This window comes from Haemorhous mexicanus, chromosome 32 (assembly GCF_027477595.1).
Source record: "Haemorhous mexicanus isolate bHaeMex1 chromosome 32, bHaeMex1.pri, whole genome shotgun sequence".
NCBI lineage: Eukaryota > Metazoa > Chordata > Aves > Passeriformes > Fringillidae > Haemorhous > Haemorhous mexicanus.
Genome location: NC_082372.1, coordinates 411,788 through 435,563, shown reverse-complemented (window position 1 = coordinate 435,563; position 23,776 = coordinate 411,788). Strand labels below are relative to the sequence as shown.

The 23,776-nt window shown below is 52.5% G+C and overlaps 2 long non-coding RNA genes and 1 pseudogene across 4 annotated transcripts; 1 reads left to right on the top strand and 2 right to left on the bottom strand.

Moving 5' to 3' along the window:
* Positions 1 to 4,912: 4,912 nt before the first annotated feature.
* LOC132340664 (uncharacterized) lies at positions 4,913 to 7,578 on the bottom strand. Its single transcript, XR_009489981.1, has 3 exons — positions 7,378 to 7,578; positions 6,335 to 6,404; positions 4,913 to 6,100 (listed from the first exon to the last, which is right to left on the bottom strand). It is a non-coding gene; the product is annotated as an uncharacterized LOC132340664 (long non-coding RNA).
* Positions 6,180 to 23,315, top strand: LOC132340629 (uncharacterized). 3 transcript variants are annotated; one of them, XR_009489943.1, is made up of 3 exons: positions 6,180 to 6,428; positions 18,967 to 19,105; positions 20,173 to 23,315. It is a non-coding gene; the product is annotated as an uncharacterized LOC132340629 (long non-coding RNA). The 3 variants fall into 3 exon arrangements; XR_009489942.1 differs by lacking the exon at positions 6,180 to 6,428 and adding an exon at positions 18,816 to 18,873; XR_009489941.1 differs by lacking the exon at positions 6,180 to 6,428 and having other exon boundaries at positions 18,880 to 19,105.
* Positions 15,431 to 18,789, bottom strand: LOC132340562 (zinc finger protein 239-like; annotated as a pseudogene).
* Positions 23,316 to 23,776: the final 461 nt, after the last annotated feature.

The following is a 23,776-nucleotide window of genomic DNA, read 5'->3' as shown; positions in this document are numbered from 1 at the left end:
GCCAGTGTGGTTCAGCAGGAATATTGGTCAACATATCTTCTTCCAGTGTAGACCACTGGTCTCTGCCCAATGTGGATCATCCAATATTAGTCCTCTGGTGGGTTATAAAGTTGGACAAAGCTCTCCCTGCAGTCAGGGCACTTGCAGGGCTTCCCTTACACGTGGGACTACTGGTGTGAGGTCAAGGCATCGCTCTGGGTGATGAGGTGGGAGCTCCAGTTTAAGCTCTTCCCACACTTGGGACACTCACAGGGCCATTCCCCAGTATGGACCTTCTGGTGGCAGAGGAGGTGGGAGCAGTCACTGAAGCTCTTCCCACATTCCAAACACCTATAGGGCCATTTCCCCGAGTGGATCTTCTGGTGGGGTATCAGGGTGGAGCTCTGAGTGAAGCTCTTCCCACATTCCTCACACTCTCAGGGCCATTTCCCCGTGTGCACCCACTGGTGGTTGAGGAGGAGGGTTTCTTTTTGGTGTGAATATGCTGCTGGACCCCCGGGTCAGAGCTCTGGCTGAAGTTCTGGCTGCTTTCCTGGCACAGGGTGGGTCTTTCCTCCTCAGAACACCCTGGGCTGGGTGTGCAGCCCCTCCTCATGTGGGATCTCTGGGGCTTTTCCTCCCCGTTGGATTCCTGCGCCGTGGAGCTGTTCCAAAGTGCCTCTTCCACAAGGTTCTGTGGCAGGGATTTGTTCTCCCTGGTCTCTGTCTGCAGCTCAGTGCCTGGGGGAGGAAGGCCAAGGAGAGGATGGTGTTTTCCTCCATGTCAGAGGGAAGGGGAAGGAGATCCCTCAGTCAGTCCCCCACAGGTCAGCATCAGCAGAGGGGTTGTCCTGCAGCCCAGGGCAATTTTCAGCTAAAAGATAGAGCAGGGGAAAGGGACAGTGACTTCCTCCTGATCTGCCTGGGTGTCCTGGGGCATCTTCTTCTATTACAGTCTGGCTCTCTGCAACACCAAGTCCAGTCCAGCTGGGAGCAATATGGCAAAATAGAGGGACGGGAATGATGGATTTGCCTGAAAAATAGAGAACTTTAACAAAATAACAAACACAGAAACTGCACAATCTGAAGGGCAAGATCCAGTGATGGGGGGTGTGATGAACATAACAATATATAGGGGTATTCTGAGGGTAGGGGTCCAATCAGCTGCATGAACTCGTAACAAGACCTTATATGTGACAGGTCCCAAACCAAGTGAGAAGAACAACCAGAAACAAGACTTAATATAAAATAGTTCCATTAACATACCATCAACATACTGACTCCCATGACCACACTCTTCTCACCATGACCTGACCAGATAGTTCTCTTTCCGTATCCTGTTTCCCATGGTCTCAGGTTGATGTGTCCGGTATATGTCACTGAGCCTAAACCACTATTCATCCTAGCTGGTTGCGTTCCTACATTCCTCTTCCTTGCAGCCTCCTCCTCCATCTGGCAAAGTTTTGGAATAAGAAATCCTTTCTTGGGAGGATAGACAAGGTGTGAACATGCTGGGTTGGAGGTTCCTCCTGCCCAAGTCTATCTCTAGAAGTCACCAGGCATCTTGTGTCCATAGAGATTTTCAAAACACCAGGATTCAGCCCAAAATCCATCTCTGATCTCTCCACTTTGAGGTTCTTGGGGCTCCGCCTGCCTGTGCTGCTGAAGGTCCCACGTGTCTTAGGGGTTTCCTGTTCAAGCCTGCTAGCAGTCCCAGGAATTGTCCCTCTTCAGATTCCCCCTTTTTCCAGCCTACACTTTAGTGAGCTCCGTGCCCCTCTGCGCTGTTGGGCTCCCTCCTCTCTTGGTCCCCCATTCCGAGTTCTGGGGTACCCGGGGCTCTCCCCTATCCATATTACCCCCACAGTTCCAGTATTGCCCATTTCCATTTTCCCCACTCCAGGGGTCCCAGGCTTTCCCACATTTGGCTCTCACAGGGAGTCCCCAAACCCAATGTTCCACACCCCTGGCCAGCACCGGGCAATTGCCAGCAGCAGCCACGGGATGCCCCCCAAAAAACAACACTCTTGGGGACTGCCCAAGATATCTGAGACAAGCTCCCTCTCCCTAGTCACCTGAGGGATGTGAGGGGCCAGTCCTCCTGGGGTGGAGGGGCTGCAGTTGCAGTAAATGGTAGATGCACGTGATACCTCCTCTACCCTCTCCTCTTCCTCCTCCACTTCCTCCTCCTCTTCCTCCTCTATCCCTTCATCTGTGGGCCAGGAGCCCTCAGGTCAGCAGGAAGCTGGACATGATGGGAAAAGGGGGGAAACATAGGAGGGATCCCCAAAAGGAGCAAGAGAGAGGGTAGGCCACCCCCAAACTGATCTGGAGGGGAACCAAGGTTGTGGAGGATGATGGGACAGGGGTGGGAGAGGGGGTATAAGAGGTGGTGGGTCAGTGCAAACATGCTCTTATGGGGATCCCTTTGTGTTCCCCATCGGAGTGGGGCTGGGGGGCTCTGAGGGGGTAGATCTGCTCTGGGGGTTTCCCAAACCTCCATCCATTGGGGGGGGTTCCCCCCACCCAGCAGCCAGTGCCGTGGCAGGCATGTGGCAGAGTGGGGTGTGAAAAAAGGGGCAGGGGTGGCCTCTTGAGCTCCCAAGCTACTGTGGGGTGCAGGGGGTTGCTGGGGGTTGAGGTGCCACTGACCCACCTCTCTGCCCATAGAGGGGTGTTCAGTGGATGGGAAAGGCCGAGTGCCACTTCCTGAAGGACCCCGAGCAGGTGAAGTTCATGGACAGGAACATCTACACCAAGGAGGAGCTCAGGCACTGTGGTGGGGACACATCCCTCCACTTTCACTACCTACCAGCCCTGGCACATAGGAAATGGCCTTACAAGTGTGGGAAATGAGGAAACAGGTTTGCAGCAGCTCAGATTTCACGAAGCATCACTGGACACACTCGGGGAAGAGTCTGTCCACGCTTCACCAAGCCAAACCATAATCTGAGAAATGGGCTTTTGGCCTTGGCCTTGATGATCAAACCCTGGGCTCAGCTCCTTTTGGGCTTACCTCAAACACTATCTGCTCCAGGGACTGCTGCTGTCCAACAAGCTCCAACAGCCTTAGAATTTTTTTTTTTTTTTGCCTGAATAACATCCCAAATGGGATCATATTTTAGTTCTCAACCTTTCCCAGAAAGTCACCGGCCTGAGCTTGGGCCAGGATGGAAAATGTCTGTGACTAAAGCCCATCCCTTGGGCCCTATAAACAGCAGCCCTGAGTGAGACCCTTGAGTTACGGTACAAGCTGGGCAGTTTCACCCAGTCACATTCCACCCTAAGCTGCAGACATCTCACTGGTCAGAGAACTGAGAGGTGGTAGGATCAGACCAATGAGCTGTTTAGACTGGGGCATTTTCAAACCCCCTCTATAAAGCTGGGTTCAAACAATAAAGCTCTCTCTATTATTGCCACTTGCAACTCCAAAGTGTGTCTCTGTCTCTGACCACCGACTCCACGTTACACCCTTGGAACTCTCCTGAACTGCAGCAGCTGCGACAGTGACCTCCCTGTGCTGGGGCCTCTGTGAATCCACTGGATTCCAGGGGAATTTCCCTCAGGGACCTTGTACAGACTGCTTCTGTCCATACGTGTGTGACGCTGCATATGCCGTAGCAAATGTCCTGGGAGTGCTGCTTTCCTGGAGTCAGAAATACTTACAATATGTCAGATTAAAATATGTCAGTACTTAAAATAAGTCAGATATGTTCCTGTTGTGGTGTAATAAATTCTATGTGAAGTTACTGATTAAATTTCAATGAAGTGCTGTTAAGTTTAAGTTAAGTGCTATTGGGCCTTTAAGCATAAACTGTTGAAATCCAGGCTCAGTTTTGCACAGGTGTCTACTCTGACCCTTGTGACTCAGCAGTGGGGTCTTCCATATTCCTCTTTATCCTTACCCTTTTCTGGTTTTTTTCCCCTCACCTCTTCCTCACCCAGAACCTCATGAGCTACATAAATAGTTTTGGGTTTATTTCAGTTTGGATTGATTGATTTTGGATTTTTGTTTCCTTTTTCTTGGTGTGCTTTAGCCAGGTAATCTTCTCCTCCTCTATCCCTCCTTCTCCTCCTCCTCCATCCCTTCTCCTCTTCTCCCCAGGCCAGCACCCATCCTTGGTCTCCTGTGCCTCCCAAACCCACAGCATCCCACCGCAGGGGCAGGGATGGAGCTGGGGCAGGTTGGGCTTCGGCAGCGCTGGGCTCTTGGCTGCTCCTGTCCACACTCGGTCCCCACCGCAGCTACCAGTGCCAGGACAGTGTGGGGGAGCCCAGGCTGGGTCCCTCCATCTTCCCCCTCCTCAAACTCCCCTCCTGGGTGGTGCTGAAGGTGAGGGGGGTTCAGGTGGGGTCCACGTGGGGATTGTTGGGCGCTGCGGGTCTGCCTGGCAACTGGTGAGTCATCAGCCAAACCCCTGCAGAACTGGGGGATACCCTGCAACCCTTCAGGAACGGGGTCCCCCCGGGGCCTCATCATCCCCAACCTTCAGCTGTCTCATTTCAGACCCCATCCAACTCCTCCTAATTCCTATCCCACCCCTCCCAATTCACATGCCACTTCTCCCAAATCCCACCTCACCCCTCCCAATCCCTATCCCATCTGCCCCAGTCCATATCCCACCTCACTCGATTCACATCCCACCCCTCCCCATCCCCTTCCTTCCCCTCCAGGGTTTGAAGCATTGTGGGATTGAATACTTCTGGGGTGGTATTGAGCCAGTTTTGAGGTGGGATTGAGCCATTTTGGGCTGGGATGTAGACACTTTCAGTGGCATTGAGTGGTTTTGAGGTGATGGATAGAACCCCTCACCTTTTGGGGTGCAAAGCAATGGAGGAAACTCTCCAAATTCCCTCAAAACCCCCAAATCCTCCTGAATATCCCCCAGACTAAAAATTCCCCCCCCCCCCCAATCCCTGTAACATGGTGCGGTTTTACACATCTTTGATGAGGTTCTTTATTTTTACCCAGTTTGGGGTGTTTTTAAAGGATAGATTACAAGAAAATCAAGGCCAAAATTAAAGAATTTACATGTCAGCATTGTATCTGTGGGTTTGGGTTGGGTCGGATTGGGTTGGGTGGGTGAAAGAGCCTTTTGTAGAAGGGGTTCCCACAAAATTGTCTCCAAAATCTTGGTCTCTGCCAGTGCTGGATTACCATGTCTGTGATCAACTTGAATCACCAGGTTGATTCACATCCCAACATGGTCGCCATAGATAACACAACGTGGGTCCTCTAATGAGTGAACTTGGAGCAGTGAACAAAGCTCTTCCTGCAGGCAGGGCACTTGCAGGACTTCCCTTACCTGTGGGACTGTTGGTGTTGGATCAAGGCAGAGCTGCAGGAGAAGCTCCTCCCACACTTGGGACACTCTTAGAGCCTCCTCCTGGTGTGGATGTTCTGGTGGCAGATCAGGTTGGAACAGTCACTAAACCTCTTTCCACATTCCCTGCACATGTAGGGCTGTTCCCCAGTGTGGATGCTCTGGTGGCAGACCAGGCAGATGCCTCACCTGAAGCTCTCCCTGCATTCCAAGAGTGTACAGGGCTGTTTCCTAGCATGGACACTGGTGGTAGATCAGATGGAAGAGGAGGCTGAATCTGCATTCCAAGTATGGGCAGGGCCATTCCCCAGTGTGGATCTTCTGGTGGCACATCAGGCTGAAGCTCTGGATAAAGCTCTTCCCACATTCCAAACACTTTTAGGGCTGTTCCGCGTGTGGATCTTCTGGTGGCAGTTCAGGCTGGAGCTCTGAGTGAAGCTCTTCCCACATTCCTCACACTCACAGGGCCATTTCCCGTGTGCACCCAATGGTGGATGAGGAGGTTGGAGCTGTTGCTGAAGCTCTTCCCACATTCAAAGAATTCCTTGTAGGGTTTCTCCCCATTGTGAAGCTACTGGTCAACCACCTGGTCAGAGCTCAGCTGCCTTCCTGGCACAGGGTGGGTCTTTCCTCCTCAGAGCACCATGGGCTGGGTTTGCAGGCCCTCCTTGTGGGGGTTCTCCATGGCTTTTCCTCCCTGTTGACTTCATGTGCTGTGGAACCACTAAAAATGGCCTTTTTCATAAGGTTCTGCCACGGGGATTTGTTCTCTCTGGTCTCCGTTCACAGCTCAGTGCCTGGGGGAGGAAGGAACAAGCAGAAGGAAGAAGGAAGAAAAAGGACAAAGCGAGAGAAGGAAGAAGGTGTGAAAGGAGATTTGCTTCCATGCCAGAGGGAAGGGGAAGGACATCCCCCCAGTCTGTGCCCAGCAAGATGGCAGTGGCAGCAGGGTTGTCCTGCAGCTGGGGGCCATGCTGGGCTGGGAGATGGAGAAGGAGAGAGGGGGAAAGGGGCAGTGACTTCTTCCTCACCTGCCTAGGTATTCTGGAGCATCTTACCCACAGTCTTCTCCATCCAGCCAAGGCTTGGGAATGACAAATTCTGTTTTGGGTGAAAAAAATCAAGGTATGAGCTCATTGGATTGGGGTTCCTCCTACCCCAGTCCATTTCATATATATCTATATGGTCATCTTGTATATCTAAAAGCCTCAGAAACATGAAGACTCAGTGTAAAAACCCTCACAGGAGTTCTCCCTTTCTAGGGGGTCCCATGGGTTCTGGGCTTCCCCTCTTCTTGGGTGCTGTTTAGAGATGTTTGAGGTGTCCCAGGGGTCCTTTCTCCCCTAACTCTCTACTTAGGCATGTCTGGGGTCCCAGGGGTCCCCCTGATAAGAGAAATGGGTCTTAATGTCTTCACAAAAGACTAGGTCTGAAAGAACCAATCAGGTTCTAAAAGAAGGTGTGTGGGGGTCTTCATGAACATCAAGCTGTATGACTTTGTTGCAGAACCCAGACAGTTTGAACTTCAGAGCTTTACGGGAATATGCAGTAGGTGGTTCGGGAAGGCTGTACCTCGGGCAATGGGGAAACAAAGATGGCAGTACACGGTCAAAAGTTTAGGATAAAAGAAGGTTGCATCCTCCTTTTATGAGGAGAGTCCCGACAGGGGTATGCCCTAGTGGACTCTCTCCCTTTGTTCGAATAAGGTTGCAGGGCTCTTCTGTCTCCTCTCTGAGCACTGGCTCTTCACAGCCTCATTTTGCCACACACCCGTCTCCAGGCTCCCTCTCTCCAGGCTGCCAGCGGTTATGGCTCCTCCGTTGCCCGCTCTGTTCTCCCCTCTCCGTCCCAGACTGCCGGGGATTCTGCCTCCTCCGTGCCCCCATTTCAGGGTGCCGGGAGGGTTCTCCCCCTCGGCTCTCCCACGTTGCCGGCACTATGCGATCGCCAAACGGCTCCGGGACCCCGCACTCCCCCGCCCACCGCCACCGCTGCTCTGCCGGCAGCCGCCAGCGGGACACCCCCAAAAAAAACCCACCTGCAGGGGATGCGGAGATATTTAGGGCGAGCTCACCTGCAGAACGCTGGGAGGAAGGAGACGATGCTCCCGGGGGCGGTACAGTGAGCGGTGGACCCCGAGATTCCTCCTCCCTTTTTATCCCCTCTCTTACTTCTTACTCCTCCTGGTCTTGCTCCTGCTCCTCCTCTTCCTCCTCCTTTGCCACCCTTTCTCCCCGTCTGCACCACGGCCGCCCTAACCTAACCCTAACCTCAGGACAGCACTGGCTACGGAATGGGGTAACCCCCCAACCCCCCCCCAGTCACCTCCACAGGGATTGACCGGGAGCTCGGGGACTCCCCCCGCAGTGTGGATCCGCCTCCCTCCTCCCAAGCCCGAAGGAGCAGCTCCGAGGCTCAAGTGAGGGAGGACAGCTGGGGATCCCCATAGGAACCTCTTTCCCGCTGCCCCACTTCCCCTTATCTCCCCTCTCCCACCCTTTCCTGACGTCCCTCCAAACTCCAGCTACCTCCCACCACGGTTTACGGATGACCGACCCCACGTCTACCTCAGAATGGCGTTCCACGCCCCGTTATTCCAACGCTTCTCCCGCTATTCCACTGTGACCCCTTCCCTCCCGCCGCAGCCGCGGAGGCTCCCCGTGCCCCCAGCACTCCCAGTGCGGCCCCGTCCCCCGCGCCGTGCACTGGGGGTTCCCGTGGCCCTGGCCCGCGCGGCTGTGAGCCCCGGTCCGGACCGGTCCGGCCCAGTGCAGAGCGCGGGGCGGCACCGGCCGAGCCCGGGTAGGACCGGGCCCCGCGGGGCTCCCGTCCGCATTCGGCCCCCGCCGGACAGCGCGGGGGGTCCCGGCCTGGGCAGCCTCCACCTGCCCCCTCCGCGAACTCCCCTCCTAGGGGAAGCCCCCAAAACCTGTTTAATATCTCCAAAATTCGTGGAAAGCAGCACAGTCCTCCCCAAAACGGGCTCTCCAAGGGGCCCCACTCCAAGTGTCAGAACCATGTGTTCACCTCTGGAACCGGGTATACCTAAGATTCCACTCAAGACTGGGGGATACCACAAAACAACCTACTACTTGGGGGTTTATTCTTAAAGCTCTCAGGAACAAAATCCTTCTGCTTTTTCCTTCTTCCTTCCTCTCCTTCCCTTCTCTTTTTTCTCCTGTTCCTTCAAGTTTCTTCCATCTCTTTGTTCCTTTTTCTCCTCCTCCTTTCTCCTTTTTTCTTCTTTTCTGTCTTCCTCTCCTACTTCTCACTTTTTTTACGTTCCTTCCTCTCTTTGTTCTACTTCCTCCTTCTTGCCTCATTGCTCATTTCTCTATTTTTTTTCTTCTTTTTTTATTTTTTCTCTTTTTCTTTTTTCTTTTTCTTTTTCTTTTTCTTTTTCTTTTTCTTTTTCTTTTTCTTTTTCTTTTTCTTTTTCTTTTTCTTTTTCTTTTTCTTTTTCTTTCTCGTTTTTCCATCCTCTCTTTCTTCCTTCTATTTGTTCTTTCCTCTCCTTCTTCCTTCCTTCCCCAGATGACTAGCTGTGGATGGTGACCAAAGGGGACAAATTCCCACAGCAGAACCTTGTGGAAGAGGCCGTTTTGAGCAGCTTCATGGCTCAGGAATCCAATGGGGAGGAAAAGCCCTGGAGATCCCACATGAGGAGGGGCTGCATGCAAATCCAGCCCAGGAGCTTTGAGTAGGAAAGACCCTCCCTGTGCCAGGAAGGCAGCCAGAGCTTCAGCCAGAGCTCTGACCTGGGGGTCCAGCAGTGGGAAGAGTTTCAGCTGGAGCTCCCACCTTGTCCACCCATCCATACTGTGAATGGCCCTACCCATGTGGGGAATGTGGGAAGACCTTCAGTATTGTCTCCACCTTGGCCTCCCACCAGCAGCTGCACACTGGGGAATGTCCCTGCAATGTGGGCAATGTGGGAAGACTTTCCAGAGCTCCGAGCTCTTCACCCACCAGCACCTGCATATGGTGAAATGGCCCTTCAAGTGCCCTGACTGCAGAAAGAGCTTTGTCCACAGTCCCACCTGGTCTTCCACTGGCACTTCCACAGCAGGGAGAAGCCTTATGAGTATCCCGAGTGTGGCAAGAGGTTTTGGAATAGCTCACATCTCATCAGGCATCAGGAGGCACACACCAGGGAGAGGCCCTATGAATGTCCCGAATGTAGGAAAAGATTCAGCCAGAGCTTTGCCTTGATGAGACACCAACAGACCACCAGTAAGGGAAGCCCTACAAATGCCATGAGTACAGAAGAGCTTGAGTTGAAACTCCAAGCTCATCACCCTCCAGCACCTGCACACTGGGGAGAAGCCATACAAGTGCTTGGAATGTGGGAAGAGCTTCAGCTGGAGTTCCAGCCTTCTCACCCACCAAATCCGGGCAACTGGGAGCAGTCCTACAGCTGTGGGGAATGCAGGAAGAGTTTTAGATGGAGCTCTTGCCTGATTTGCTACCAGAGGATCCACACAGGAGAACCACCCAGTGTGAGGAATGTGGGAAGAGTTTCACTGATGTCTCCAGCCTCATCCCCCACCAGTGCTTGCCCACTGGGGAATGGCCCTACAAGTGTCAGGAATGTGGGAAGATGTTGGGAAGGATGAAAGTTTGACAAGAAAGTCTCACAGATATGTGTGCTTGGTAGAAAGATTTTTAAATATAGAGTCAGATGAAGGAATAGAGATGGAAGCAAGTTTTGATATAAAAGAAAAGAATTACTGAGCTAGTCTTACTGGATAATCAAGGAGGCAAAGGGTATGTTAGTTAGAAGGGGTTTTTATGACTTAGAGCAAAGGATAAACCCACCTCAAACAAGGAGATGTTTTTACCAAGCAGAAAGATAGCATAGGCAAACAAGCCTGCTGATGTGACAAGTAGAAAAGAGGTCTCAGAATTTTCCTCTACAAGAAAACTGATGTCATGGTTTGAGCCTGGCACAATGCCAGTGCCCCCATGAGACTACCTCTTCCCTGATATCTACTGTGAGATGTGATCAGAGACAGAGCAGAGCAGGCTCCAACTTAAGAATGAAAGAAAAAAACTTTATTAACCTAAAACTACAAAAGAAACACACAGAACACAGGATGAAAACCTTCCAAATTTCCTCCTCCTCTCCCCACCAAATTTCCAATTCCGTTACCAGCCCTTAGATCACCCACTCTCAGTCCATCACCACCCTTCAGATAATCAATTCTCAATTCCTCGAGAAGAGAGGAGTCCCTCTTGCACCACAGACTTCCCCAGGAAACAGTCGAAACTTCTCGTGTTTCTGTGTCACATATGGCACTGCCCGGAGAACATTTGCCATCGTGACCTCTTCCTTCCATGTCCAGTGCTCTCACCACTGCACATGGACCAGAGCTGCTTCTAGGGTTTTTCCCTTTAAGGATGTTTTGTCCAGTTCCAAAAAGAACACAGTCTCTCTCCTTTTGGGACACCTGTCCCCCCCATATTTCACCCCCTGGGGCTGAGGGGTCTCTTGAACAGAGATCATCTTCCTCTTTTTCTTCTTCGAAGACGGAGGGCACCACCACCACCCTCCTCACCCATCGTCTCTGTTCACACACCTAAACATCACTGCACTCTCCTGGCTCTGAGCCATTGCCTCCCCCTAGAATGCAGTCTCTGTGTCACCAGAACTCAAGGGTTCTGGCATGGCTATACAAGAAAAGTCCAGCCAAAGGCCACTTCATCATCTCCTCCCACCTAGGATTCTTCTCAACTTCTCTCAATATCTTTCACTTGCCCGTTTCCTGCTATCCCACTCTATCTCCTCAACTCCAGGAGGAATCAGCATTTGCAAGGTTTCCATCATTCCAAGAAGTGTTAAAAGTCCCAGGCTCTGCCGGTTCGGTTCATGAACTCCCATGGCTGGCTGCCCTGCTGGGCACCCCCCCCACCTTCTCCTTCATGCCAGCCGCGCTATCACACTATCACAGGCACAGGCTCTCGCTCGCTCTCTCTCTCTCTCTCTCTCTCTCTCTCTCTCTCCCTCCGGGGGGAGGGGGGCTGCCCGAAGCCTTGCAGTGCTCCTCCACCCTTCAGCCCAGGCCTGGCCTACCTCCCTCCGGCCACATGGCTCCCCTCCCCTGCCCGCAGGGGAAGGTCTGTTCTCTTCCAGGACTGGAACCCAAAGAGTGTTTCCCCTGGGAGTTCACAGCTTTTAACCCCCTGTGTTCTCCAAGGCGTATGCATGCCCTCAGTGGACAAACCAGGTGCCAATATTAAAATCTGAACACCCACTGGTCTACCACACCATCCCAAAAACTCATTTCCTCTCAAACCACGACAACTGAAAAACAACTCCTAGCTTAAACTGCAATGTACTGACTTTTAGTTATTGAAGAATAGTAACATGAATATGGTAATTATAGTAGTTATGATAGGCTATAGACAATAGTTCAGGTATAGATTGGTTCTACTGTATTAAGATTTCAAGCAAAGAAAAGTATATAATGCAATGTAACCAAAACCAAAGGGTCTTCAGGCCTGCCTGCAGCTGGAGCTGCCAGCTGTAGGCACAGGCTCTGTCACCCACCACCCTGGACTGCTGCAACGTCTTGGATGGAACAAAATGCATTTTGGAGAGCCGCCTGGAGTCCCGCATCCCTCATTTCGGCTCTTACAGGAAGAGCCTTAGCATCACCTCCTACCTGATCTGCCACCAGAAGATCCACACTGGGGAACAGACTTAAGAGTGTCCCGAGTGTGGGAAGAGGTTTCAGAATAGCTCAGATCTCTTCAGGCATGATGCACAGGGGATGCACACAAGAGTAGAGGCCCTTCCGCTGTACCAGCTGTAGGAAGAGCTTCAACTATAGCTCCAATCTCATCACCCACCAAGACATTCACAGCTGGGTGAAACCCTGAGTTTTGGGAGTATGGGAGGAGCTTCTGCAGCTCTGCCTTAACCTCACACTGCACCCATCAATAAAGGAGCCCCAGCAGGGGGGAGGGGGGAAGAGCTTTGGTTATTGGTCCAACTGCTTCACCCATTGGAGGACACACACTGGATGATCCACAGTGAGCCACATTGTGCAGAGACCTGATGATCCATATGCAGAGCTGGGATGTATTCAAGCAGCAGCTCTTTTTTTGAGACCTGTGGTGAACAGCTATAATTTGAGGAATGGGATATTCCCCAAGTGACCACAGAGACCCTTAAATGACCCCAACTCTAATATAAATGAGTTCCAAGAAGTGATTTAAATATGTAAAATAATTTGAGGGGAATGTTTAGCATATATGTATGAGTTTGGGAAATGTATTAATATATATTAGTTATATCAATACAAACAAATATGAGAGATAGCTGAGTGTGTGTGATAGGGGGAGTCATACCCTGCTTTCTAATAGCGAATTTACAGAGTTAAAGAGTTTAATTCCTGTTTCCATGACATTTTCTTGTTATCCAGCCCCAGCCCCGCACACAATCCCCAGCTCCAAACAGGTGCTGGCACCTCCCTGCCTCGCACAGCACTGGGAGCTCCGGTCCTTGAGGGGTATCCTTATTCCACGGAAGAATCTCCACATCCCTCTCCCCCTACGAACTGGATATGTCAGGAGACTCTGCAGTTAAAATGTGGGATGGGGCTGTAACAGTCTGAAGGCCTGCACTGTCAGTCTGTGCCAGCTCAGCAGCTTTGGATAAGTCATCACTTGGTTGTTCCTTTATCCCGGTATTTTAACAGATCTCCTGTATCTTATCTCACTGTCATTCAACGCCAAAAACAGTGGAAACTTCCTTCGTCATTTACCACTGGCATGTTTGCAAACAGGGCATCGTTCGAGTTGTTTGACCCCATTCAGGCAGAGCATCCAGGTACAAGACTCCCCCGGGATGTCCCTGCCCACTGTCCCACCCCCCAGTTTTCCTCATTCTCCCATTCTATCCCATCGTCCCTTGAATCCCCGGCTCCCCCTACAGTTTAGGTTCAGGGTGTTCCCAACCTCCCCCCCCCCCCCCCCCCGCCCCCCCCGCTCGGTATTGGGAACTCAGCCCCTTCACACTCAGTTTGGAAGTCAAAAGATTCTCCTCTCCACCCTCTCACACTCCCTTCTCATCATACCTCTCATCTCCAGGTTTCCCCAGAACTTGGTTGGGGGCTGCCACCTACCTCCCACTAAATTTGGGGGTTTGATGTGCCCCTTTCACTGACTTCTGTGGATTCCATATCCCTCCCACTCCGTTTATGGGTCCCAGACCAAACTTTCCACCTCTTTCCCATCACCCTCAGATCCCCAGCCCGCCATATCCCGCTCTGGGTGTGGGGAGGTCCTACCCACCCTTTTCCTGTCCTGTCCTCACTGCTTCCCATCGTCCCCCTCCCTGCTTTCCCCGCTTCCACCCCCGCTCCGTTCCCCCGAGCGCTCCACGCCCGCAGCCGGGGGTTCTGCCAGCGCCACCAGTGCCCCCAGTGCAGTCCCAACTGTCCCCAGTGCAGTCCCAGCTGTCCCCAATGCAGTCCCAGCTGTCCCCAGTGCAGTCCCAGCTGGCCCCAGTGCGGCCCCAGCTGTCCCCAGAAGGGCCCCAGCTGTCCTCAGTGCAGCCCCAGCTGTCCCCAGTGCGGCCCCAGCTGTCCCCAATGTGGTCCCAGCTGTCCCCACTGCGGTCCCAGCTGTCCCCAATGCAGTCCCAGCTGTCCCCAGCTGTTTGATCCCCAGCGCTGGGTGGTGCCGCCAGCCTCAGGCACAGCCGCCCTGTGCAGGGGGGGTCCCCAAAGTGGCCCCAGCAGCCCCAGCCCCAGACGGGACCAGCGCGGAGCATCGGCCATGCTCCGGCCCTGCGGGGACAGCGCGGACGGGCCCGGCCTGGGTGCCCCCACCTCTCCCCTCCCCAAATTGCCCTGGCGGGGGGCGCTGGGGCCGAGGGGGGCTGCGGGTGGGAGCGCTGGGCGCTGGGGGTCCGCCTGGACACGGGGGAGTCATCGTTGGCTGAGCGCTGCCACAGGGCTGGGACTGCAGTAAGGGGACACCCTCTGCCCAAGGGGGTGCCCTGCAATTGGGGGACCCCCACGAGCCGGTTATAACCCCTCAGCCACCAGAGGAACCATGGGGTCACCCCAACCTCTCAAAATGAGGGCAAGACCATTTATAAAATGAAGACAAGCCATTTATAACCCTGAAAATTGTCAGGAAACAGCAAGATCCTCTCCAAAAGGGGATCACCTCATCCTCCCATAATGAGGGGGCATCACCGCAGCCCCCGAGAATAGCAGAGAGTCACCTCAGCCCCTGAAAATGAGCAATATATTCCCAAAAGCCATTCATAACACCTCAAAACTAGCAGAAAGCAACAGGGTCCTCCCCAAAATGGGCTCCCTGAACAGCTCCCTGCGGAGCCCCTTTTCCAAGTGCCAGAGTCACATGTCTCCCCCCTCTCCCACCACCCCCCACTCAGGATTCTGAGTACACCAAAAACTCACTCAGGAAGGGGAGTAACCAAAAATCCCCTCAGGACTGAGGAATATCCCAAAATCTCTTCAGGAATGGCAGATACCCCAAAACCTCCACAGATTTGGGGGATACCCTGAAACACCCTCAGGGACATGGTCCCCTCATCCTTAACATCCCCTATCTTTTGCTATCTTATTCCAGATCCCTTCCTACCCCTCCCAAAATTCATTCCAGCCCCTAACCGGCATCCCACCACTCCCAATCCCAATCCCACCCCTCCTAGATATGAAGATCCCCTTTCCAAGCCCTATTTCCTCCATGCCATCCCACCTGTCCCAAACCCCATTCCATACTTCCAAACTCCATCCCACTTCTCCCAATCCACATCCCAGTCCACCCCAAACCCCATCCCAACCTTCCCAATTCACATCCCACCTCTCCTAATCCCCGTCACACTCCATCCCACCCCTCCTAAGAGTATTGAGGGTGCTGTGGGATCACATAATTTTTGGGGTGGAATTGAGCCATTTTGAGGTGGAATCATGTCCTTAAGGGCTGGGACTGAGGTATTTTAGGTTGGGATTTAGCCATTTTCAGTGGGATTTAGTAATTTTGATGTAACAGATTGATCCCTCTTCTATTTGGACTGCAAAACAATGGAGAAAACTCTCCCACATTTCTCCAAGCATCCTCTAGAATCCCAAAATTTCAGTAAAATGTTGGCAGTTCAGAGGTTTATTCAATTTTTTTTACCCCAACCTTGGATGTTTTTAAGGGATAAACAGGAATCAAAAGAAAATCAAGGCCAAAATAAAAAGATTTACATGTCAGCATCATGTGAGTGTCCACGGAGTTGGCTTGGGCGGGTGGAAGAGCCTTTTTTAGAGGGGTCTCTACCCCACTGTGTTCAAAATTTTGGTCTTTGCCCCAGTCCATCACCACTTGGCTGCGCAAGACACCCATGGGCCAGAGAGAATTAGAATCATGGAATTATTTAGGTTGGAAATGATCCCAAGTATCATCCAATGTTGCTTGATATGAGAGGAAGAAATTATTGGATGGAGCAGATGAGATTTTTTGGGGTCTAAAGTCAACAAATCTACTCTTCCCAATGAATTTCCAACATCAGTCTGTGTCCCAATGGATGTTCTTGCCCCTCTGTTCATCCAGGTGCCTATGGGGAACCAGAAGGATGTGGAGACCACAAGTCAGACGTCTTCCAGTGTGGATCACCAGGAACATGGGTCACCCCCATCCTCTGCCCAGCATGGATCCTCCAATGCTCTTCCCACAGTTGGAGCACTTGTAGGGCTTCTCTTACCAGTGGGTCAATTGGTGTGAGGCCAAAGCAGGACTCTGGGTGAAGCTCTTCCCACACTTCAAGCACCTGTAGGGCCTCTCCCCAGTGTGGATGCACCAGTGCTTGACCAGGTCAGAGCTATGGAGGAAACCCTTCCTACAATCAGTGCAGCGGAAGGGCCTTTCCCCGGCGTGCATCCGCTGGTGCATGAGGAGATCAGAACTGATCTGAAACCTCTTCCCACACTCATGGCACTCGTAGGGCCGCTCCCCAGTGTGGACACGCTGGTGGATGACAAGGCTGAAGCTGCGGTTGAAGCTCTTCCCACAGTTATATGGCCATTCCCCGGTGTGCAGCCGGCGATGGCTGATGAGGTGGGAGCTCTGGATAAAGCTCTTCCCACATTCCAAGCAAATGTGTAAATGTGTGTCTGTTCCCCAGTGTGGAAGCGCTGGTGGTATGTGAGGCTGGACCTCTTGCTGAAGCACTTGTAGGGGCGTTCCCCTGTGTGAAGGCGCTGGTGGACCACCAGGTCAGAGCTCTGGCTGAAGCTCTTCCCACATTCCCCACATGTGTAGGGCCGTTCCCCAGTGTGGATCTTCTGGTGGTGGATCAGGTGGGAGCTCCAGCTGAAGGTCTTCCCATAGTCCAAGCACTTGTAGGGTTTCTCCCTATCAGGAAGCTGCTCATGGATCACCAGCTCTGAGCTCTGGCTGTCTTCCCAGCACAGGGTGGGTCTTTCCTCCTCAGAGCTCTCTGGGCTGGGTTTGAAGCCGTGCCTCATGGGGGATCTCCAGGGCTTTTCCTCCTTGCAGACGTCCTGTGCAGTGGAGCTGCTTAAAACAGCCTCTTCCACAAGGTTCTGACAAGGTGATTTGTCTTCCCTGGTCTCTGTGTGCAGGTCATTCCCTGGGGGAGAGGGAAGAAGAAGAGGGAGGGAAAAGAGACGAAGGAGGAAGTAATGAGCGAGTCAAAGGAACAAGAACAGGAGGGATCAAGGAGAGATAGGAAGGAAGAAAGAGCAGGAACAGGGAGAGGGAGGAAGTGAGGAAGGCAGAAGAAGGAAGAAAGGGAGGAATGAAAAAGGAGGAGGAAGGATAAGAAAGAACAAACAAGGGGAAGAAGGAGGAAAGGAGAGGAAGAAATGAGGAAAAGGAAGAGGAAGGAGCATGAAGAAAAAGGAGGAAGGAGAGACAGGAAAGAGAAGGAACAAGAAAAAGAAGGAAGAAGAAGGAAGAAGGAGAGGAAGGAAAAAGCAGAAGAAAGGGGAGGGAGAAACAAGGAGAAGGGAGAAGGAAAAAGGAGAGGAAGGAGATCTGCCTCTGTGCCAGAGGGAAGGGGAAAGACGTCCCCCCAAATTCATAGCCAGCAGGACAGCTGGGGTTGTCCTGCAGCCAGGGGCAATGCTGGGCTGGGAGATGAGGCAAAAGAGAGAGGGAAAGGGGCAATGATTTCCTCCTCACCTGCCTGGGTGTCCCAGAGCATCTTCCTCATCCTTGCAGTCTCCTCCTCCATCTGGCCAAAGTTAGAGAAAATAAATCCTAGTTTTGGCAGAAAAAACAAGAGGTGAGTGTGCTGGATTGGAGATTTGTCCTGCCCAAGTCCATCTCTAGAAGTCGCTGGGCATCTTGGCTCTATAAAAGTCCCCAAAACACTAAGACACAGCCCCCCAAACCCCAAGATTCAGCCAAAACCCACTCTAAAATAGAAAATAAATAGAAAATTCAGCCTGAAAAACTACAAATGGCCAAGATTTAGCCCAAAAACCAATAAAAATACCAAGATCCATCTCCTAAAAACTTCAAAATATCAAGATTCTGCCAGAGAAAAATCTCCAAGGAGGTCCCCCTCTCTGGTTTCTCCATTCTGGTGTTTCAATGGTTCCCCTTCTCCAGGCTGCTGGGGTTCCTCTGTGTATTGGGGATCCTCATTCTAGGATGCCAAGGGTCCCGAGAATCCCAGAGGTCTCCTCACTTTGAGGCTCTGGTGGTCACTCTTCTCTGGGCTGCTGGGGGTCCAGCGGGTCATGTCCCTCCCCTTCCACCGTGGTCCCCCTGCTTAGGGATACCAAGGATTTTGGAAGTCCTGTGGGTGTTTTCTCATCTCACTACCTGCTTCAATATGCTGGGCGTTCCAGAGTTCCCCCCCCGCCCCGGGTTTCCCACTTTAGCGTTCCTTGGGGGAGCCCTCTCCAACCCATCGCCCTCCCCTGGCTGCCGACGGTCCTCCCTCTCTGGGCGCTCCGTTTCTGGCTCCCGAGAGTATCCCCTCTCCAGGCTTCTCCCTCTCCGTGCTCGAGGCCCCTCCAGGGGCGGCTGGGGATCCCCCAGCTCCTGTATGGCCTCTCTCCGGGGCTCCCCCCCACCTCGGCTCTTTCGAAGGGCTCCCAAAACCGGTGTCCCATCCCCCCGCCAGCACTGGGCGATGGCCACGAGGGCGGGCTAACGATGGAGGCGGCGGGCCCTGAGCAGAAACACCAACCCGCATCCCGGGAGCCCGGCATCCCGCGGCCCCGCCGGGGCTCTGAGGCCAGCCGCCACCGGGACCACTCCAGAAAAAACCCACGGCCCGGGGACCCTCCCCTATCCTCGCAAGGGGCATTTCCGGCTTAGCTTTGGATTCCCGGTAGATCCCAAGATCCCCCTCCCAGAAAAACTCGACCAAGAACGCCGCATGATATTTGCGGCGAGCTCTCCCTCCCCCGTCACTTGCGGGATGCGGAGGGGAGGAACGATGCTCCCGAGACGGGAGTCCTGCAGTTAGAACGAGCTGTGGGCATTTGGCTCCTCCTTTTCCTGCCTCTCTTCCCTTTCTCTTTCCCGCCTCCTACTCCTCCTCCTCCTCCGACTACATCTTTTTCTGGTGAATCCTTACTCTTCCTCGTCGTCCTTCATGCGTCCTCCCCCTGCTTCTCCTTGTTCATCCCTTCTTCTCCTCTTCTTCCTCCTCTTCCAGGCACCCTACCTGTGTGTATAGACTGGGACAGTAGAAGCTGGAGAGCAGCTGCCGCAAGGGGCCTGGCGATCCTGGTCGCTGCCCATGCGGATCTGAGTCAGCCGTGCCCTGGAAGCCAGGAGGGCCGTCCGTGTGCTGGGTGAGTCGGGCCCAGCATCGCCGGCTGGGCCAGGGAATGCACTCACGGACAAAACATACTGGTGGAGATAGGAATTGAATTAATTACCTGTCAAAATAACAGCAGGATAATGAAAAGTAAAATGGATTCTATAAACACCGTCCCCGACCCCTCCCTCCTTCCCGGGCTCTCCCTTCTCCCTCCAGAGCACAGGGAGATGGGAATGGGTGTTATGGTCGGTTCATCGCACCTCGTTCCTCCTCCTGCTGCTCAGGAACAGAAGTCGGGAGTCCTTCCCCTGCCCTAGCGTGGGTCCCCACACGGCCTCAGGTCCTTCCAGCAAAGCTGCTCCAGCGTGGGCTCCTCTGCCCGGGGATCCACAGGACCCTGAATGGAGGCTGCTCCAGCACGGGCTTCCCACGGGCTCAACATCCTTCTTTTCGGGCATCCCCCTCTTCCAGCATAGGCTCCTCCAGGGGCTGCAGGAGAATCTCAGCTCTGGCACCTGGAGCAGCTCCTGCCCCTCCTGCACAGCCCTGGGTGTCTGCAGAGCTGTTCCTTTCACATGTTCCCACTCTGCTCTTCTCTGCACCCAATTCCACCTGCACAAGAACTTTTTCCTCCTTGAATCCATTATCCCTGGGGTGTCACTGCCATGTCTGTTTGACCCACCCTGGCAGTGGTGTGTCTGTCCTGGAGCCAGCTGGTGTTGGTTCTCCTGGACACAGGGAAGCTTCTGGCAGCTTCTCACAAAAGCCACCCCTGTAGGTCCTCCTGTCACCAAAACTTGGCCACACAAACCCAACATAGGCACTAATGAAAGTACCCTGGAAGGCCCTTGCTATCTCTTTGGGAACTATTAGTCAGGTCACCCCTCATGTCACAGGTCCCACCTGGCCTGCCCCAGAAGGACAGAAAGAAAAGAGAGAAGAGAAAAGCAGGAGGTAGGAGAGAAGGAGGTAGAGAAAGAGCCAGAAAATGGGATCGTGAGAAAAAAAGAGGGATGGGGAGGTGCACCAGGATGGCAAGAGAGACAGCGACGTGGAGAGGGCTATCTGTGGTTACTGCAGGCTCTGCTTTTTGCACAGATGGGTGGCACCAAGTTCTGCTGGTGGGCTTCTGAAGTGAATGTCAGTGCCTTTTCTCGGGAAGTACAACACCTGGGCCCATTGTTGCTGTGCTGGTGATGGCCGCCCAGGGGAGGGAAAGAGGGAAAGACCGGCAACAGCTTTCTGTCCTGGCACCTTTCATGTGGGAGCAATTCCTGGGCTTACTCAATTGTGGGAGGTGAGCTCAGGAGGAGGTAAGAGCGATCTCAATAACCCACCATCAAAATTAGGAGCCCAGTTCCATGGTCAGCCTCAGAGCTGGGGCAGTTCTCATGCACAGGAGACACTCCAGGAATGCCCCTCATTTCCCCCCGCCTCCGCTCACCTTATGCAGGTAGAGGAAGGGTGATGAACCCAAGCATTAATCCCCCCACCCCTGTTGCCATCTGACTGCAGCTGCACCCTGAGCGCCCCAGGGAACTGTTCGTAGAGGTAAGGGAGGATGTCATGAGACCCCCCCCTTCACACCATCTCATTTCCTCTTTTCCACCCTTCTCCTATGCCTTTTCCATAGTACCTTCAAGCTCCCTGAACTCTGTTTGAGGTCCCAGCTCCCTCCCATTCCCCACATCATGGATCTGAGCTCCCCTAAGAGCTCCTTACCTGTCAGCAATGGAGAGAGACGGGGAGACTGACTCAATGATCCGAATCCAATTTTATTGTGGGATACAAGCACTTATATACTATTTTAGGGAGACTAGTAATGTGTTCTACAATGATTAGGTTGAAATCACATATACAAACATGGATATAACAACATCTCTTGCTTGCAGAGTTTAATAGGATTTTCTTTTTCCAGTAAACCTGTCTAATTAAATCTTCTTGCTATCTACGTCTAATTTTCAAAGTTCCGTTTGCTTTTGCCAAGGCATCCTGTTATCAAATCTCTTATGTTAACCAGGTCCAAAGTCCATCATCTGTCTTGTGTCCCCCAACATTCCAGTACTTACCCACACCTGGATGTGCTCCCAGTACCACCAGTACCATGTACAGCCCCAGCTCCCAGAAAATGGAAAGGAAAGAGGTGATTGGTGACAGTCAACATGGCTTTGTAAAGGAGAAATCATGCCTGACAGATTTGGTGACCTATGGCCAGCCTACAGCATTGATGGATGGGGCAGAGCAGCTGATGTTTTCTGTCTAAACTTGTGCAAAGCATTTGACACTGTCCCTCACAACATCATTGTCTCCAAAGTGGAGAGACATGGATTTGATGAATGGAGCACTTGATTGATAAAGAACTGTCTGGATGGCTGCATGCAAAGTGTTGTGGTCAATGGCTCATTGTCCATGTGGAGAATAGTGACGAGTGGAGTCCATACTGGGGCCAGTACTATTCAGCATCTATGTTGGTGATGTGGACAGAGAGATTGAGGCACCTGCAGCATGTTTGCTGATGAAACTGAGCTGTGTGGTGCAGCACACACTGGAGGGAAGGGGTGGGCAGTCCAGAGGGCCCTTGACAGGCTTGAGAGGTGGGGCTGATGAAAACCTCATGAAGTTCAACAAAGCAAAGTGCAAGGCCCTGCACCAGAGTCATGGCACTCCCAAACACACCAACAGGCTGCATGGAGAAACAATCAAGAGTGGTCCTGTGGAGAAAGGCTTCCTGGTGATGGTAGACGCAAAAGTCAGCAGGTGCTGGCAGTGAGCACTCCCAGCCCAGAAACCAATTGAGTCTTGGGCTTCATCCAAAGGTCCGTGGCCAGCAGATCGAGAGAGGTGACTTTGCCTCTCTACTCTACTGTGAGACCCCACCTGGAATCCTGAGCACAGGTCTGGTGTCCCCAACATGAGAAGGATTTAGAGCTGTCAGAGAAAGTAAAGAGGACGTCATGAAGTTGGTAAGAGGATTGGAGCATCTTCTCTATGGAGATAGGCTGAGAGAGCTGGGGCTGTTTAGCCTAGAGAAGGTGAGGTCGTGTGGAGACCTCAGAGCACCTGTGCTGGTTCTGGCTGGGGTGGCTCAGTTTCCTTTGCATGGGTGGTGGTGGAGCTGTGTTTGGGGTTGTGCTGAACACAGGGCTGAGAACACAGACGTGGGTTTGTCCTTGCTGAGCTTGGCCAGAGCTGAGGCCTTTCCTGCCCCTTATATGGCCACAGTGGAGACGGAGTGGGGGTGCATGGGAAGCTGGGAGGGGTCACAGCCAAGACAGGTGATCCCATCTGACCCAAGGGATATTCCAGACCTTATGGCATCATACTCAGGATAGAAAGTAGGGGGAAGGGGGAGGAAGGGGGGGACATTTGCAGTGGTGGCATTTGTCTTCCCAAGTCACCATTCCATGGGATGGGGCTGTGCTGTCCTGGAGGCACTGAGCACCTGCCTGCCCTTGGGAAGCAGTGAATGAATTATTTGTTTTGATTTGCTTGTGTGATGGTTTTTGCTTTCTGTATTAAACTGTCTTAATCTCAACTAACAAGTTTTCCAGCTTTTACCCTTCCAATTCTCTCCCCAGTCCTGCTGGGGGAAGCATGAGCTAGCAACTGTGAGGGGTTTTGAAGCTGGATGGGGTTAAATCACAGCACTGCCCAAGGTATTTTTTTACTGAGAAATACTACAAGTGTTAAGCAGTAGATGGCAAATATCTGTTTGGGATGGACTTCAGAGATCATTCCTTCCAAATAAGAAAGAAATGGGAAGTGAAGAGCAGTGTCAGCCATCACCTTCCAGGCATGTGGAGAACCCAGGCTACATATTTTGGCAAGTAACACCCTTGCAAAGGCCCATGGTTTGCAGGACTCTAAGCAGTAACAATGCTTTAGAGCATTTGCATAAATGTATAATTTCTCCTTTGTTGTGGTGTGAAGCTCTGCTTCCTCCTTGTTTCCCCCCGCCCTATTCCTAATTGCTGTCTGTCAAGTTCCAGCTAGGGCATCGTGTGATTGGCAGAAGTTCAAAAGATGCCTTTCAGACCTGGAGTCATTGGCCTGTCCAGGTGTCATTGTCCCCTGAAACCCTCCCCCTCCCACCTGGTTGGTGACTCACCTATCCTCTCCCTCCCACCTCCCGGTGAGTTTAAAAGGTGCTGGAAACATGCGGTCGGAGTCTGTCGGAGCTGTACTGAGATTCAGAACTGTGTCACCTTGGAATAAACTCTGGATTTTACCCTCTGGCAGAACCCGCTCTCTTTCTCTTCACCATCGCCTGAACTTTTTCCACTAGAGGTAAACTGAGTCTCTACTTCGCATGGGCCCATTCCGAGTGCCTCGCTGCAACTGCCTGCGAGCTAAAGGTGTCTCTGAGGACAAATATCCCCAGCAGTCATCTCTAGCCTCCTTCCTGAGATCAAACTTCTATAGCTGGAGATGAGAAGGAATTTTCCTTCATAATCTGCATCTCACTGAGTTGTGTCCCACAGGTGAGCACCATGATATAGCTGGAAGCTTGTAATTAGAAAATATTTAAAAATAACAGGGTGACATGGATGGCTGAAACACAGTGGCCTGTGAAATTCATGAATCTCTCCTGTTCATGAATCACTAATCAGTAGAAACAGTGATCCTGTATTTCTTTGTTTCCCTCCATTCTGTGGACTAATTGGGATATGGAACTGTTAAATAGGGATTTAATCCAGATTGG